The sequence below is a fragment of the Centrocercus urophasianus genome, unplaced genomic scaffold (assembly GCF_019232065.1).
Source record: "Centrocercus urophasianus isolate 14NV4802_14NV808 unplaced genomic scaffold, USGS_Curo_1.0 seq_31, whole genome shotgun sequence".
Lineage (NCBI taxonomy): Eukaryota > Metazoa > Chordata > Aves > Galliformes > Phasianidae > Centrocercus > Centrocercus urophasianus.
This window is the reverse complement of record NW_024884878.1, coordinates 83,521-101,820: the sequence shown is the minus strand read 5'-3', so window position 1 is coordinate 101,820 and position 18,300 is coordinate 83,521. Positions and strand designations below refer to the sequence as shown.

General features: G+C 49.4%; 1 pseudogene; it reads right to left on the bottom strand.

Moving 5' to 3' along the window:
* Positions 1-638: 638 nt before the first annotated feature.
* On the bottom strand, positions 639-16,908 carry LOC122165963 (annotated as a pseudogene).
* Between the last annotated feature and the right edge of the window lie 1,392 nt (positions 16,909-18,300).

Genomic DNA, 18,300 nt, shown 5'->3' with positions numbered 1-18,300 from the left:
AATCTGCTGCTAAACAAGGCACCGTTTTCAGCCCTGTCCAAACGAATCTGCAAATTAATGCCCCGTGCCATTCCACAGTGTGGGATAATGATATCTGGCGTTGTGGTGGGTGGACCAACAGAAAACTCTGGTTATGATTTTGCACCGGAATCCGCACGACCAAAACTGAACAAAACTGAACCTCTCAGTGCTGTGCCACTTGGCCCAAGGAGAACTTTTAGAGGTTTCCTTCCTGATGCGAGCCCTCAAATACCTGCAATCAACAAGGAGACGGCAGAAAGCTTGAGCATGGAGCTTGGTCACTGCACGCCGCCGCAGCCGCCGCCACCGCCCGCCGCCCGCCGCCCGTCACCCGGCCCGTCTCATCGCCGTCCGCGCGGACGTTCTGCCCCGACCCCTCCCCGCTACTCGGTGAGCGCAGCCCCTCGCCGCCGCGACGGCGCAGCCCCGGAGCCCCTCGGGAGCGCGCCGGGCGGGGGGCGCGGCGCTGGGCGCGAGAACGCTTCCCTCCACCGATTCCTCCCGGTTAAGTCGCGGCCGCGTCGCGCATTCTCCGCTTTACGCGGGAGCTCCGCGCGAGGCGCCCCGCGGGTAGAGCTTCATTTTTTAGAAAGATTCTTAATATATTTTCTTGTGGCTTAATTTGTTTTATGAACGGAGGGACCGAACGCGTGCCTCTGCGAGAGGGGCCGGAGCCGGGCCGCTACCGCCCGCAGAGGCGCGTCCCGCCGCTTCTGGCTCCGCGTCGACCGCCCGTGAGTGTGCCGGCCCGCGGCTCCCGTCCCGAGGCGAGGGAGGAGCGGAACGGGCTTTCTGCTCTCGTGGCTCCGGCAGCGGCTCCCGGGGCGGGCGCTGCCCAGTGCGGTGCAGGCTCCCCGCGGGGACCCGGCGGCACCGCGCTGCGCGTCGCTCCGGGAAGGCGGGCGGCACCTCCTCCCAGCTGAGAAATTACCGACGGCTCCGTCGCTTCTGTTTCCTCCGCAGGTGAGTCTCAGGCAGAAGCGGACGTTTTCTGCCGTCGGCAGGGCGCGTTTCAGAGCACCGGGCCCAGGAGAAGGGAACTTTGGAACGGCCGCAGCGCTGGGACCAGCCGGGTGAGGTGCGCGGCCTCTTGGTGCGGAGCACTGCGAGACTTTTGGGAAGTTCCCTGTGGTTTTCTTGTCGTGAAACCGACGCAGAAATTCATCATTTCGCTCTTTCGGCTGGCAGAGTTCCGTGTCCCCCGGACTCAGAGCATTTTCCAGTCGGTGCCTGATGCTCAGCTGAAAACACGGAGTCAACGTTCCCGGAGCTGTAGCACAGATTGGAGACGTGGCACCGATTAGTGGGCACTGATTGAGGGACGGGCAGTGGTTATGGATGCTCAGAGAGCCCCTCGTGGCTCAGGACTGCCTGGTGTCCAGCAGCCCCAGTACCAGGGTGCTCTTGGGCGTGGGCTGGCACTTGCCCAAGTGGCTCCAAAGTCTTCAGCCAGCACGTTGGTGAGGAACCTGACTGCTCTGTGGTACTGCATTTATTAGCACTTCTTTCAAGTTTTGACGGCACAGACCTGTTCTGAAAGCAGCCTGCTGTGCCTCACATGTTGGTCAGTTATCTGCTCTGATAATCAGTCAGGTCTCTGTGACCAGCGTGGCACTAGGAAGGTGTCACATGTGCAGGCGTCTCTCACCCACTCAGAATTCGTGGCAGCCTCCTGTTTGCGCACAGAGCTGCTTTAGGTATGGGTATAATGGGTGGGATCCAACAGGGACCTTCTTGGCATCCCTGTCTTCCCACAGCCATGTGTCAGTGCTCCAGCATGAGCAGATGGCTTCATCTGCGCCGTTCCCCCAGCACAGACCTCTGTTGGTGGAGACATACCTCCTTCTGGGGTTTCCTTTTCTCTTTCTTGCCTGCGTCACTGGAAAGCACGTGATGAATCATGCAGGGTAGCTGAGACTGAGCTGCTCAGGCTTTCTGAGCACCCAGAGACACGCTGCTGCCAGCAGCCCAGAGGTTTCTCCCTGGTGATGCTCAGAGAGAGAACCCAACAGTCCCTGATGCCTGGCTCCTGGACAAACACGTGAGCTGAATGAAGTTTAATCTCTGCAAGAACCTGCTGAATGTAATGTGCTTTTATGGCTCACCTCCCTTTTTTGTAACCTGAAAGTATAGATCAAGTCTGGCAAAACAATGCTATAATGCAAACTTGGATTAAAAGTTCTTAATGTTTAGGAAGTTACGTAATATAAGGTAATAAAAGCATTTTGGATTTATGCTCTGTCTGAGAGCTGCTTGTAAGAAGACTGAAAGGCAAAAGGGATTACACGGGTTGCTCTGAAAGCAATGTCTCCTGTATGTTTCAGTGGTAAATGCGAAGACACAAGGAGCACAATAACGCTGAGCCGCTTCTCAGCTACAAAACACTGTTTTTCAACATAGTCACCATCACTAATGTGTTTTTGCCAGAGATGAACAAGATCCTGCATGCAGCGCTTGTGGAAACCTGCCTCAGTGGAGGCAAGTCGTTTCCCAGGTGCTGTGATGGTGTCAGTGCTGAAACACCACCCAGCACCTCACTGTGCCAGCGTCCACCGATTGGTCTCCATAAACGTTGAGCCAGCATTGGTGAATGTCAGTGGGTGCCACTTTTCTGCAGGGAGGAATTCAGTTCCACACCTTAGCTTCACTTGCAGTGTCATGTCAGACCCACTTTGTCAGACTGCCCCTCTGCTGCCATCTGTCACACAACAACATGCAGTGGGATACTGGTGGGAAGGCTCAACCTCTACTGCCAAACCACCACCATCTGCCTCTGAGGTCACGGGCCAATATGATAAAGTAGGAGTCTCATCTTCAGTCATGTTTAAAAATGCTTCATTTTAAATTTCCACTATCCAGCTGTTGATTGGTGGCAGATCTTGGGCATGACAGAAAAGCAGCTGTTTCTTCCAGAAGTCAGAATCCTAGGCAGAAGGAGGTGTTTTCTGCCATCAGCAGGGCACTTTTGGGAATGCCAAGAGAAGGGAACTCCAGAGCAGCCCCTAGCAGCGAGAGCAGCCCGGCAGCTGCACGGCCTCCTGCTGCAGAGCACTTTGGGGCCACTGCAGGTGCTCTGGGCTGTGCCAGGTGAGCAATGGAAGCAAGCTGGGCATACGAGAGGCCTGACTGACAGGGCGGTTGCAGTCTGCAAGATGCTGGGTGGTGATGCTTCTCATCCATGTTCCTTGAAGAGCTGGTGGGTGAGCAGGCGATGCGGTGTGAGAGCCCTTATCTACCTGCATGAGAAGGGATGGAGGAAGCCAGCAGAGGCATGAGTGACTTTTCTTGGAAACTGGGCAAAGTTTTGCTTGAAAAAAGGCAGAGGATTGCAGCTTCTTGAGCCACAAGTGAATACAAGTGTGTGTGCCTTTCCTGGGAAGCAGCAGAAAAACTCCTAGAACTTCGTTTTATGATCTCTGTGCTGCTTAGAAGTAAGTTGACACCTTCTGCAAACTTCTGGCAGTTGCTTATTCTTGCTTTCTGGGCGTTCTTTAGCTAAAAACATACAGCAAGGCTCATGCAGGTGCTTTATTGGAGCTGTGCAACTGCAAACCCATAGATGTCCACTTGCAAACCCTGGGCCATACCTGCTGCCAGGCCTCCATGCCCACATGGCTCTGTGCCATGTGTGTGCCTTTGGCTGAGGCACAGTGTGCAGCAGCAGCTCCATTCTCATGCAGGCCTAAGGAAGGGAAGCAGAAGAGATTGAAGGAAGAGAATCAGGATGGAAAGTTGACTCGTTGAGCTTGTCTCGATAGAAAAGGAACTGATTCCATAATTTGTTAAGACTATGTACTAGAATAGTGTCTGAACACATGCAGGTTTTGAAGCTAAGTCTTACTTAAGCAGCGTATTTCACATCTGCTCTTTGATTTCCTTTTCTCTCCCAGTCTAGCCTGCGAAGCAAGATATTCACCACCAGTGGATGAAAAAAAGGACCCAAAGTTGAAAGCAAGGCAGCATTAAGCATTACTGCATCTTTCACCAGGGGCTTTCTGTCTGCCTTTCAAGCACTCTGACAACTGGTATTAGTAGCATAAAAACAAGCCATCTCAGAGATGCAGGCTAGGCTCAAGCCTCCACCAAGTAACTTAGCCAGAGGTCAGTCCAGCTTGCTCAGTGTCTGTAGTAATCAATGCAATGGACTCAAAAGTGCTCTGGCAGGGCCAGGAGGCTGCTCTGTACACGCTGCAGAAGGCAGCACTGAGCCAAAGAGGAAAGTCACACTCAAACAGATGGGCAGGTATTTGTTGCAGCTAAATCAGAAAATGAATGAGCACCCTTTTAAGCCGTCACATTTCATCCAAACGTATAGAATTAGTGGCTGCATCATTCCACAAATACCTTAGCACAGGACTTTTGAGTTGGGTTTACTGATTTCAAGATGTAGAACTCAGAACTGAAACATAAGGTGGAAAAGTTCATCCTATGGTTAATTCCATCCAAATCAGGCCCCTGAATGCTAACTGCAAAGCCTTTTGTTCTCAAAATGTGACAAGTGATCATTTAATAGTTTCTAGTTTCATTCTTAAGCATATAAAAATCATTTCCTCTCCAGATTTTACTCAACGTATTTCAAGCAGACTGCAGTGAATTCCAGTCCTTACAAAAGCCCTTAAAAAATTTCCATCTAGAGTCACAGATGCAATTTTCTTTCAACTCCCCCATCATTTATAAAGGTGTGTGTGATTAGAGATGTGCTTTCAACTGAAGATGAGGAACCTTTCATTGTTTTGATCATTTTTGTTTGATAACATAAAAAAAAGAGGTAGAGGCAAAACCTGAAAGAATCTGAGACCGGAAGGATTAAGAAAATTTAACGTTTAATGTTTAACAGTTAGTGGCTATTGAAGATTTAACTCAGACTCTCTCATTTTGTTAGAAAGCTTAATGCTTCTGTGAGATTTGGTACCTCTTGCAAATAGAAAACAGATGTCCTTACACTGCTGAAAACCTGAAAGACAGCATTATGGCCTATTGTGCTGGAGAACTGCTTTTTAGCATGATATGAACATATGCTAAAAGACACTGAAGAAAAGGAGAAGGTGAATTTGAAGATATCAGGAAGTAAAAGCAACTTACACACATATGCTTACTTCTGGAGTTGTGGCCAACTCCATTTACTTCAAGCTTCAGGGGTAAGCAGACTCCTTTCATCATGACTTCCCTGCTTTTTTAAGTGCAAACAAGAAATACACATCCATTTGCCTGAAAGAGTTCCCACTCCACAGAGATAAAGCACAGATTTGTTGACTTAGTGACAGGTTTAAATATCTATTTACCTCCAATGTAACACCTGTCTCAAATATGAAGCACATAATCTGAAATCCAGAGACATCATAGGCTGATTAATAGTATGCAGAATGCCTTCTGAATAATGTCATGTTTCTTTCTTTTCCTTCTCTAATATTTCCAAGATGATATGCTGTCTTTTGGCAATGATCAAAATACATCACTGCTGATACTGTTACTGTTGGGAAGCAAACTAATAAATACGAGTAATTAATAAGTGAAAATGTCTTCTCTGGATATGGCATTCTTTCCTGCCACATTTTCAGGACATTTATGGGTACATAAACATACTCTTATTTCTGATGGCTTGGTTAGCTCTAGGACTTGGGGCCATTTGCTGCAGGCAGCAGAACCCTCATTTCCTCACACTCCGAGCAAAAAGCTCTGCAGAACTGGCTTGTTCTCCTTCACTTCATTGAAACAGCAAGTACAGATCTCCATTGCAGCCAGTGCCCTCAGTTTGAGTTGAAAGATTTTTCTGTTGGAATACTGACCGTGAACGGGCTGATTACACACACAGATCTACAGCAGCATGTTATCTCTAATGCTTCTCTCTCTCTTTCTCTCTCTCTTTCATTCATTCTTTCTTTCTCTTATTCCCTCCTTCCCTCCTCCCCTCCCCTCCCCTCCCCTTCCATCCAGTCCCCTCCCCTCCCCTCCTACATGTAACTGCAAGCATCCATATCCCAAATAGGTGATAACACTGACCTTGTTGCATCTTCCTCGCTTCAAGCTCTGAGAATTCTGGATGCACATCAGGCTTTCACTGAAATCCTGCACATGTCAAGCAGTCTCCACCAGGCCACATGCATCTGCACTTCGAGAAAACACTGTCTTTCTTCCTCAGGGAGCAGGTATAATGTTGCTGGGTAAAGTGAAGGGCAGGCAGTATCTGATAGGAGTAATAAAAAGACCTATGTGTTACGTACTGCTATGCAAACAAGAATAAACATGGAAGCGAAGTCTGTCATCCTACAAAAGCCTACAAAAGTTGTAGAGTTATTTAAGGGCTTATGCCAATAAATATGGTGGGTGAAAAAGGATTCATTGAGTTTTACCCAGCTTCAGCAGCACCAAACACAGATCAAAGGTAATTTCACAACACAGGGCGTGAGCAGTGGAATGCTGCAATATCTCAGCTTTTTGCTGCTTCCATCTAAACTGTTGTTAAGGTACATACTGTCTGAACAACATTCTAAAGGAAAATAAAGAGTCCCTGGCCATTCAGTGATACCTCTGTGTCTCAGCTCTGATCCTTGTACCATTTTGTCATCCTACACTAAGCACACTTTGATAAAATGGACAGCATTTCATCAAACAAGGATATGACTTCTTATTCTGTCAGAAGGTGAAAGTCATACAATCAGAATCACTTGAGTTGAAAGGGACCCTTAAGGGTCATCTAGTCCAACTCCACTGCAATCAACACCTACAGATCCACCAGGTTGCTCAGGTTCTGGTCCAGCTTAACCTTGAATGCCTGCAAGGATGAGGCATACACCACACACCTGGGAACCTGTGCCAGAGCCTCACCACCCTCACCGTAAAAACTTCTTCCTTCTGTTCAAAGTAATGTCCCCTCCTTTTGTTTGAAACCATTTCCCCATGTCTTGTCACAACAGCCCCTGCAAAGAGTCAGGCCCCATCTTTCCTGCAGCCTTCCGTCACATACTGAAAGATGCAATGCCAAAGGTCCAAGTGTTTTGTGAGAGCTGCTTATGGGTCAGGATTATCCAGGAAAGTGGATGACAACTTGCCTCATTTCTGGATGCTGAACAGCCCTCTCCACATCTTGGACAGCTCAGAGACAAAGGCTTTTCTAGGAAAAAGCGCACAAGAAACCTGTAGACTCAGTGCTAAAGCACAGAACGCAGTATTTAACTGACATGCAGTTCTCAAGTTAGATAACAAAATAATTTTTTGGATCTAGCACCAACTTCCTTCATTTTTCTAGTTTAATGACTGACTTTCTAGGTAATTAAGGCAGAATCATTGGGAAAATCAGATACCAGAGGGATTAAAGAGCATTTATGTTCAATGTTTATTGAACAGTTAACTCAGGCTCTGATTATACTGGAAAGCCAAGTGCTGCAGGACAGAAAAAAAATAATTGTCTTATTGTTGTTGAATCTTCTGAACATGGAAGAATTCAGGTCTTGGGATTTGTTATCTTCTGCTATGCAGTGGGACTTTACAAATCAACCACAATAGACTCTGATTCATCTTTTTACTGCTGGATTTCACATTCCTCTCTCAGACACCTGAAAAGATCATTCTTAAAAGCATAAAGCAAACTGACTTTTACTCAGACATCCAAGGTAAAAATGGAATGTTAACCATTTGCTTTCTTTCAGAACTGTCCTGTTGACTGGGTTTCTCACCTCATATTCAATTTGCACTTAGCTGAATTTCTTTGATTCCTTCCCACACCCTTACAAAGTGCTTTCTCTGGTCATTTCTAAGGCACTGCATGTCTTCAGCAGCATGTTACTGCCAGCCCTGTTTTTGCTTTCTCTAGTGTGCAAATAAACAAGGTGGAGAGGGTTGCTGACTGTAGAAGGCACTGGGGAGGCTGAAGAAGAGCATGGAGAAGCAATTCAAGAGGGAAAAGCCTTCCTACTGAAGGAACTGTTTAGACATCCAGGAGAAATTGGGAAAAGGAATCAATGGACTTGTGAATTTGGGATGTCTAGCAGCAAGAAACAATATTTGATGATCACAAGGAGATATCTGAATCCAAGTCAGATATTCATTGCCTTGACTGCATTGGGACATTCTATATTAACACAAATCCTAAAAAAACTTGAGTTGTCAGAGGACCATGACCAAAGGCAGCTCAAAGCTCAAACCCAGAGCAAAGACCCAGAGGTATCAACAGCCAGAAACAAACCTAGACACGTGGAAGAAAGTCTCTTACATTCCAGCAGATGTCCTTCCCGTGCATCTGCAGAAGGGTGGTCATCCACTTCCCAGCAGCACGCACACGCACTCCTTTGGCTTTGTGGATGGTCTCCTTGATGGCCATCATGAAGTCAACGGTGCGTTCGAGGGGGAAGTTTCTGCACACGATCTGCAGAGAAATGAGAACAAGAGAGTCACACACACAGTCACACACACACACAGACACACATCGTGGAGTCAGCCCCTTGCCCTGCGTGCCTGAAGGCCAGGCACAGCTCAGAGCTTCCTGCTGCTTGCTGAGAAAAGTGGTCTCAGGGTGACAGCTCCTTCTGGAAATGGTGTGCAAAGCTGGGAGCAGCATAGGATCATGCAGAAGCCTATGCACAGAGATCCCACCACCCCTTTTTGGGTCCACTTACCATGGCCATTTTGGACATGGTCTGGAGATGAGAGACAGTGCTGCAGGCATGCAGTCCCTCACAGGATCCCGATGTCTCTTGTCTCACTGACTCTGTTGGCTGCTTTGGCTGGAAAGAGCACAGGGAGAAAAGGGAAATCATGCTTCTGGAAATGGAAATGCTTTCCACGGGGGAGAGACAGAGGACAGGGTGGGGACAAGAAGAGAGCTGTGCATGGTGCCTCTTCCTGCTGTACACAGGGCCCAGCCCGTGAGGCTCTGGTTGTGCTACGGAGGAGGGCAGAGTGCTGGTGCACACCTGCTCTACTCACCTTGGATTCGGAGAAGGGAGCTCAGACAAGTGACAGCCAACTGGCGGGATGCAGGCATGGGGTCACACGTCAGAGGCGCCAGCAATCCCACCAAGGAGCCAAAGTACTCGCAGGCATCTGCTCTCTGCAGGGGGAAGAGGCAGGAACAAAGCTGTAGACAGCCCCAGCTCTCCCCACCTTCTCCCGCCTGTGCCTTCCCACACCATGCCACAGCATGCACAGCTGGGCGAAGCTCGCCTTGCAGCTCAGGGGCACTGGGGAGGGAGCAGGGGCATGCGGTGGGACTCTTTACTCACTTGAAGCTCTTCACAAGCATCCAGAAGCTGGGAGCAGGTCTGCAGTGCCCTCTTGCGCTCCCACACGTTCTCTGATACCATTGATCCCTGCAGGACCTGGGTAGAGCATCTGTCGCAATGAGGACATCTTTGCTTTCCCTTTCTGCCACCCCTCTCCCTTTCCCAGCACTTTCCCTCAAGGTCTGCCGTGTTGCTCCATGTGGCCTCCTGCCTCACTGAGCACTGGCACTGCTGCCCCACTCTCTGCAGTCACTCCTGCCTCCCTCCTAGCCCATTGTCCTCGGCTGTAGCCTGCCAGGGGCTGGCTCCTGCTTTCCCCCTGCAGGGCTCATTTCTCTGCCCATTTCTGGCACGTCAGCAGGAGATTTCTCCCCCCTCTGATCATCCTCACAGTCCCCAGATCTCTGCCCCCATTATTGACAGGCACCACGCTTTCTCCCTTGCCCCACACATACTCACATGCACTATGTTCTGGAAGAAGCCACCCCTGGGCTGTCTCAAGCAGGATGGCCATGAGCTGGCCCAGAGCTTTCAGTGACCTTTGCTGAAGCTGGAAGCAGAAAAGGGGAGTGAGGTGTAACACCACAGCTGCTGCCAGAGCAGAGGTTGTGTGTGCTGAGGTAGGATTTGACCGAGAGGTGGCCAGGAAAGTTACGGCAGGTTACCTGCAGGTACTGCGCTGTTTGCTGTGACTTCCTGACCTTCAGCATCATCTTCGCTGAAGGATGTGTCACCATGTTCTTGCAGCACAGGACCAACATCTCTCGCATGTCCTTGCTTTCAAAAGTGGGCTTCAGCTTGCTGAGAGGAGGAAAACAGAAAGAGAAATCAGAAAGGGCCTTTACCAGTGCTCTCCAGACTGGTTCAGACAACACATGAGTTTCTCCTAATCGACAGCTACAAAGTCAATACCCCCAGCTCATGCTGCTGAGCACTGTTTTCACTTCCAGCAGCTCACACCTCCTCCCCGGCAGCAGTGAACCACCTCCCATTCTGAAGGGAAGGAGACCCCAGCTCTCCCTTCTCTTCCCTGCCAGGGGACAGGAGCACCAGGGCCTTTCTCCCTGCCCAGAACCTCAGCTTTGCCAGGCACAGCAGCCCAGCCGCCTCTCCTGTAAATGTGGCTTCTCCCCTCTGCCCCCTCCAGGCCCTCAGAAGCTACCCAAAAACGGGGACCACTATCCTGCCTTGCAACCTCAGTCCTCACCTCAACTGCTCCAGGGCCAAAACCACCTTGAGGGGCACTGGGGAGACAGGGATGCCCAAGCAGTATTTCTTCAGCAGGTCCTGCAAGTCCAGAGAGACAGTGTCAAAGTGGGCAAGGGGCACACGAGAGCTGTTCCACCCGGCCCCGAGACAGGCTCAACTGCCACACACCAGCCCCATCACTTTCCCGTGGAAACACTGCAGGATGCAGCATCTCGACAGCTGGTGCACCCAGCCCGCTGCCCAGCTGCTGCCTGCCAGCACCCAAAGTCCCCACCAGCTGGAGACATGTGGCTGCTGGAGACCTGTATGCACCCAGGGAAGCGAGCCTCGTGGCACAGGCCAGAACTCCGCTGCAGACAGCCCTGTCTCTAGGCACTCACCATCAGGATCTCCAGAAGCTTTGCCTTCAGGGAGGGGTTAAAGGATGCAGTATCCCCCACAGCATGGAAGTCAGAGCTGCAGTCAGTGATGCTCTGCACCAGGTTGTTCTGCAAGTCCTGAGGAGCAAGAGAGAAGAACAGTCTTTGAAATGCGGGATGGGACAAGGGATGCAAGGGAGACACGTGGGGACAACGCTAAGGGAAGGGCTTGGATCTTCCTCTGGGCACAAACCATTCCCCGAGGGGCCTTTGGAAAGGGAAGGCCCATCTCAGCATCCCCCCATGTGGAAGGGCTGCAGCTGGGCTCTCAAACACCCTGGCACGCTTTGAGCTCTCACCCGGCAGCTGCAGCTGTAGAGCATCAGGGTGTTGCCCACGATGTCTACCTCCAGCGAGCAGCTGTTCCTTGGTGGCATGCAGTGCCAAGCTGCCGTGGGTGAGCATGAGAGCACCGCATGTGGCATGAGCTCTCATGCTGTCCAGCTCCATCTGTGTGAGAAGAAATGCCTTGAGACACTAGCTCAGCGGCCCCAGTGCCCCGCAATGCACCTGGGCTCTCAAGGCAGGAGCTGCAGGGAAAATAAGGCAGAAGAATGCCAAGATGGAAACCCGTAATACTTTACCTTCTTGCTACTGGAAATCCTCACCTTGCGGCCTTTGCACAGCCTGGACGAAAACATGGTGAGCGTGGCCAGGACTGTTTGGAAGTTATTCTCAGCAGCATGGCTGAGAAGTGTGATCATTCCCTGTACAAAAGAACAAGGGGCAGTTGGCACAGGCCTGAAACTACAGGTCCTCTCCTGAGGAAAATGGCAGCAGTGAGGATATGGAAAGACCTGGAGTAGGGCCAGGAGAAGCCCTCTGCCCCAGAGCAGGAGCTGGAGGAGAGGAGGGCTCACCTGGGCCTTACATGGCTCCTCTGCGTTTCCTCCAGGTGCTGCAGCAGCTTCTCCTGGATGTGGAAGACTCTCGAACAGGCTCCCTGCATTGTCCCCAGAGCCTTGTACAGGAAGGACTGCAAGGGAAGAGAAGAAAGAAGCTGAGATGTGGCAGCAGCTTAACGTGCTGGTGGAGGGCCAGGTGGGAAGGACCCACGCTCCCTGGGAGTCGCCGAGAGCAGCTCCAGGGCTGAGCTTTAGCCATTCCTGAGCAGATTGCAGGGATAGGCCTTCAGGGGGGCACAGACTGGGGAAGCAGAATCAGCATCCCACAGCAGAGCACCAGCCGCAGCCCCAGCCCCAGTTGAACACCTGCAACTGCATGGCTGGGTAGAGCTGGGGGGAACTCACCTTTTCTGCAGAGCTGCTGGCAGAGCTACTCAGCCACAGCTGAGGGCCTCGATCCACACCTCATCGTCTATGGTGTCCAGCAATGCTCTGAGGAACTGTTGGAGAACAGGAGAAGACAATGTTCCCTTGCCCTATACCTTTTCCCTCACTCCCAAGTTGCTGCAGCCCTCTGGGGAGAGGGCTTCTCTGCACCGCGCCTCCCAGCAATGCTGTACCTTTAACAGACGGCGCTCCCACTCTGCAGTGTCTGGGAAGCTCTCATCTTTCCCTGCACATCAACAGAAAGAAAAAGACCCTTACTTGGGATCAAGGCACAGAAGAAGAGCTGCTATAAGCCTGTCTTGGCCTGGACACTTGACACTGCCAAGCTGGGACCCACACCCCCTCCACAATGACCTGTCCATCCCCACAAACTCTGTCCCCACAGGAACACGGAACTAAGTGCTCCAAGACTGCTGTCTGAGGGGTCATGAAGGACCCATCCGTGTCCTGGAATGGGCAGATCCCTGGGGGGATATGTCCCCAAGCCTCAGTGCCATCTCCTGGAATGGAGACAGAGCAGCACTGAGCTGCAGGAAATGCTTCCCCTCTGCCACTCTGCAGAGCTGCATTTTCACTCCCCCCCTTCCCTGCCTCCGCCTCTTCCTCCCCACCAGCACTTTACCTTTAAGACACTGCAGCAGCAGGGGGATCTCGGCAGCCCACGTGGCCCCCACAGCTCTGTGGAACCTGCTGTGGAGGTTTTTCATCAGCAGTAAGGCAGCAGTAAGGCAGTTTGCTGCCTGCAACAGGGCTCCCTGGAACTACCTGAGCAAGAGCAAGGAGAAGCAGGGTCACTTCTGCAGCAAGAGCAGCAGCTTCCCCCGGGGCTAGAAGCAGCTTGGCTCTTCCCAGACAGGCAAGGAGCAGCCAACAGCTTTGCCCATGGCCATGCTGCTTCCTCCTGGGGGTTCATGGCATTGGCTTCTGGAGCATCTACTCACCAGCAAGCGTGCCAGCAGTATGTGGGGAGTCATTCGTGGGCCTGTGAGGAGAAAAAAGTGCTGAGTAAGACTCCCAGACACTGTGTGCCCAGCCACGCGCACCTCCGCTGTCCCTTCTGGGTGCTAGCACAGGTCAGCAAAGTTCACTGGTGGAGTTTCTGCTCCTACCTTGAAACATGGAGCTGACGAAATGGGGATCCAGCTCCTCTATCTGCCGTCCTGTCAAATCCTCTCTGTCGGCCAGGGCTTGGACACAGTGGGAGACTGGGATCAGCATGCCGGTGTACTGGGCTGGCACCAGAAACAACAGCAGCCACGGCCACAGCAGCTATAGGGAACGAGACAGTTGAGCATGTCAGCATTCCTGCCCTCGCTCAGAGATGAAGAGACTCTGGAAATTTCCCTGAGTCTTGTGTGCTTCAGAGCACATTGGAGGAGAGACCTGGGGTGGTGGGACGAGGAACACGTGGTGCGAAGGCAAGGAGCAGCAGGGCAGAGTGTGACTTAATTTGGACATCCCTCTGACAGAGACGTCCAGTGACACCAAGACTCCATGCAGAGCTCCTGGAGAGCTCCTTCTTCTTGAGCTTCCTGGGCAGAAAGGTCACCAGCTGCCTGCACAACAATGATGTTGAAACCTGGTTATGCTCAGTTCTCAGGAGCCTCTCAGGAGTGGCCCCAGCGGTGCTTCTGTGCCACCATCTGAGCAGCACAGGTCTTCCAAAAGAAGATGCTGCCCATTGCCCTTACCCTTCATTCTGTGGCGCGGCTGAACTCCCTGAAGATGTGCCCCAGCACATCCCAGACTGAGCAGCTCCGAGTGTTGGAACGGAGCAGGTCCTTGATGAAATGTAGAACAGGTGTCCTCACCTGTCAGGGGTCAATTGTGTGTGTGATTTTTCTGGTCAAAGGCAAAGGGAAGCCACCTGCTCATCAGGGCAGCCTTTGGGGCATGAGCAGAGACAATAAGAGCAGAGGGGAAGCCTTGGCTCCTGAGGCGCGGGCCAGGCCTCAGCACCAGGCTGTGCACTTTCCAAGCACGGCACACGGTTCTGCCCGCTCCACTCTGCCTGCTCTCCCCACAGGAGCCATTGTGACTGTGTGGTCAATGCCCCAGCACCTCTCTCATCACCCCAGCCCTGCCCCTGTTGGCAGCAGCATCATCACCCCAACATCACCCCTTTCTTTTCCCAAACCAGCTCACCCGGATCCTGGGGTCGCTGCATAGATGCCCTCAGCCTCCTGACACCTCTAACAGACGGGAAAGGGGCCTCTCCCCTCTGCGCATGATCTGTGTTGAGCTGGGGGATGCAGAGCTGCAGCCCCTCCTCCCTCGCTGCCAAGACTCTGACTGTGGCCCTCTCCTTCCTCTCTGCAGCTCCACAGTGCACCCCCTTTCTTGTGGCTGATGCTGGCAGGCCTGTGCAGTGTGGTGGGCCAGGTGAGGAGCGGCCAGACCCTGCGCACCGCTTGTGCTGGTGAGTGCTGGCCCCAGAGCAGGGGGCCTCGGGACAGCCCTTGCACCTCGCCCTCATGCAGACAATCACAGGCTCCCTTTTCTCTCACTCTCTTTAAAAAAAAAATAATTATTATTCTTTTTTTTGTTTGTTTTAATTTTGTTTCTTCAGTTGTGAAACAGTGGCTGGACGGAGTGAAGTCCAGATTGTCCTCTGGAACCCAATGCCCCATGGAGAAAGAGCAGATCATTGAGAACCTTCATGAGCTGCTCTTCTCTGTGCTGAGAAACAATTGATGCTGTCCTTACCCCAAAAACCTCCAAGAAGCTAAGAGAAGCTTTTACGACTGGATGATTACAATCATTTCCTGTCCATTCTGGTACCCTGAAATAATAAATGTGCACAGCTCAATTATATTTTATGCATAAATGTAAGCAATCAACACAGTTTAATAACTTTTCTAAGACTGAGGGGATTTTCACTATTTTTGGAAAGAATCCATACTTACACACTCATTTATGCACAGAGATGTGCTGCCAAAGCTGCATAATCAGCACAGAGTAGGAAAGCAGAATTCATGGATCTGAATACAGGTGTGCAACGCCATGAAACGAATGGCTGCACGATACAGAACAGGATCTCTAACAGTATTCCACCTTTCTGGAATGGCTGCTGTTCCCATATACCGTGATGTGAGTTATTTCAAACTGTACATCTTACCTGACACCTCTGTGTGAGCACCAATCCAGTGCTGAAAGAAAACAGTGAACATTTTGGGTAGGGCTTGGCTTGCAATGTATACTTTCTACATGTGTGCTCATCTCCCGTTATGGTATGCAGAGACGTAACCTCAACAGCTGGAGCCTGAAGAGTAGCTCAGTTCATCCTGTATCTGGAAAGCTGAATATCTCACAGACCCATGGACTGCACTGCTTGTGTAGGCAAATTGATGCAGTGGAATAAAGGAAACTGCTGAATAGAATTTGAAACTCTACTGCACTGCCTTTTGTGACATGGTGTTATCATTATGTTTGTTTGGTAAAGGGGAGCTGTATCTTTAGGAAGCCTTGACCTAGAGCAGTTTGAAATGTGTAATACCCAGAGGCTCACTGGATCTCATCAGAACAACACCTCATGGTACAGAATGATGTGAATGTCCAGCTGAATCTAGCCCCACAGCTTTCTCTGGAGGAATGCGACTGATGCGAGAAGGCAAAAAGCCTTCTTTCCAACCAAAGCATTCCTCTTCTATTTTACAGACAAGATTTTGTTCTGTTTTACTATTTAAGAAATACTGGAGACTCACTGTCTCAGCATATGCCAGCAAGATTTTATCACACTACTGTGATAATTACTGTGTAACAACCCTTAGCTTGTCTCTTGTTTATGCTAGTTGTAAGCAGTGCCAGCAGTCTGGAAAGACCTTGACAATTTTAGAGATTATAATGAGAGCTCTGTGACTGCCTTTGTGCTGGAAAATCATTACAAATTCCCTTCCCCAGGAACACTTGTATATCAACTATAATGAACCATCCTCTTCTTTCTTGCTCCAAGATCTCTCTGGTGTGCAGTGCTATTAAAGACATGGTCTGAAAGCATGACCCACATTAACCACCAATAGTTCTGGTGTGCCCAAAGAAGCTAGATAAAAGAGTGGTGACTGCTGGCTGCTTGACATTGTTTCACAGTGTCTGGTGAAGACTTGCGCTGTCATCAAAGTGAAAACACCTCTATAGGACAGCAGATGGCAGTGAAAAACCTGTCTCTGAGAGTAGTGCCATCTCCAGGCGTGCCTCTAGAATCAAATCGGTGCGGCTGGTTAATTCCAGCTCTTCAAAAATCACGGGGAGCAGGGAGAAGGGAAGCATGTTTGGAATAAGATTTGGAAGGTTTATCTTAAATACTTCTTTTTTAAACTCCTGATTTGACTGTGTAAGACCTGCCAGAATTTTTCCTAACCTATTTCTTTTTCTTCTCAAGAAACTACTTTCTTGAAGTATGAAAGAAATCCCAAATATTTGGTTTCTAACACAATTAACACAATACAGCAAGTGAATGTAGAGAATGATTCACTAATTCTTCTACCAACACTGATAGACTTGTGAGAACAAGGAAAGGTTACTAAATAACTTACTAGCCTAGAAAATTGAAAATAACACAGCATAACAGAAAAACTTGTGAAGCTGAGTAGCCCGATGGTTTGGCTTCATAACTTCTAGACCAGTGTAATATATCTTACTGTCTTCTATCAAGCAGACTGAATAAAGACAAGGATAACATAGTTTACGTGTGTCTCTTACTTCACTTGTGCTCTCTTACCCTTTACTCTTCGAACAGATGCTTGTCTCCATGTCGGCTTTGGGTTTCCAAACTACAGTTCTCTCACTTATGCTTGTCCTTTGGCTCAACTTTAGGACCTCTGCTGATATATTTTCCTTTTCTACCCTTTTCTATATAGGTACAGAGAAAAAAAAGAAAAGAAAAAAAAAGAAAAAAAAATCTAACCCTAAAAAACCTGCGGCCCAAATCATGGGATAAAATAAGGATGTGAGGAAGGCACACTCATATTCATTGTGAAGTCAGGAAGGAAAATTGAGCATTTAAGAACTGAACGTATCCACAAGTTTCATTTTCATGAAATAAAGTCAGCATTGTCTTTCTCTGAAATCTTGTGGTTATTATGTGAAATGCACAAAGGGCTGAACAGCACAGCAGTGTCTAAACAGTCTGAGTGTAGACTGCCCAGCACAGTGCAGTCAGACATAACTGCAAATGTTCTTTTCTTTCCTTGCTCAATCTGTGTCTGCAAGACAGCATCTTTGTATTGCTCGTCAGCGTTTCTTTCCACAAGTCTGAGTTCTAGCACCATACCACTAGCTCACCTTAATTTCAGGGAAAGAGAATCCTTTTTATCTGAGCCTTTCTACAGACTTTGCAAGGAGAGGAATTAACGAGGAAAGACAAATTCCTTGGCACCCTGTAAGTGATGTTGCCTTTCTCTTGAACAAGAAAGCAATGGATTTTTTAACAGACACAGCAAACACTCAGAAGTGACTGATTGACTGGTATTAGGTATGAATGCCTGCCTGAAGTTTAGTGAGAATGAAAGCAGACAGAAACAACAGAGGGACATAACCAAGAGCTAAAACTTCCTGGGCCCTAGTAATGATGCCCTTATACATGTCACCTTGTTTTCCTGCAAGAGCAAATCTTTCAGAAGTAGGCTTCAGTAATGCAGTAGGTGATGGGATAGCAGGAGCTTGATGCCAACAGGAGGATATAAAAATCCTGAGAAGCAACAGGATCAGGATGCTGAGTCCTATTCAGCTCAGTGGAACAAACCCTTTTCATTCTGTATGTCCAAGAAAGACCAGAAAGATTGGGGAAAAAAAAAGAAAAAAAGAAAAAAAGACCCAATTTCCCTTTTACAACAGAGCCTTTAAGTAATAAGAAAGTGAGCGAAAGAAGAAATGTCTGGCTCCTCAGGAAACTATTTTAAAAAAAAATTCTGTCTCACATAGAGTCTCCTTATATGCCATTTCGCACATAGACACACCAGAACACTGACACAGAATGTCAGGTAAAGGTCAAATAATGGGGTTACCTGTAAAAGGATGTCACAGAAAGTACGGAAAAGGCAGTCAAATCTGACACTGCTGAATGGAACCAAAAAAATATTGAGCGTTTTTGAAAAATTGGTGTCACAAAAAAGCACTCATTATTAACTTCTTCCTATCCACTTA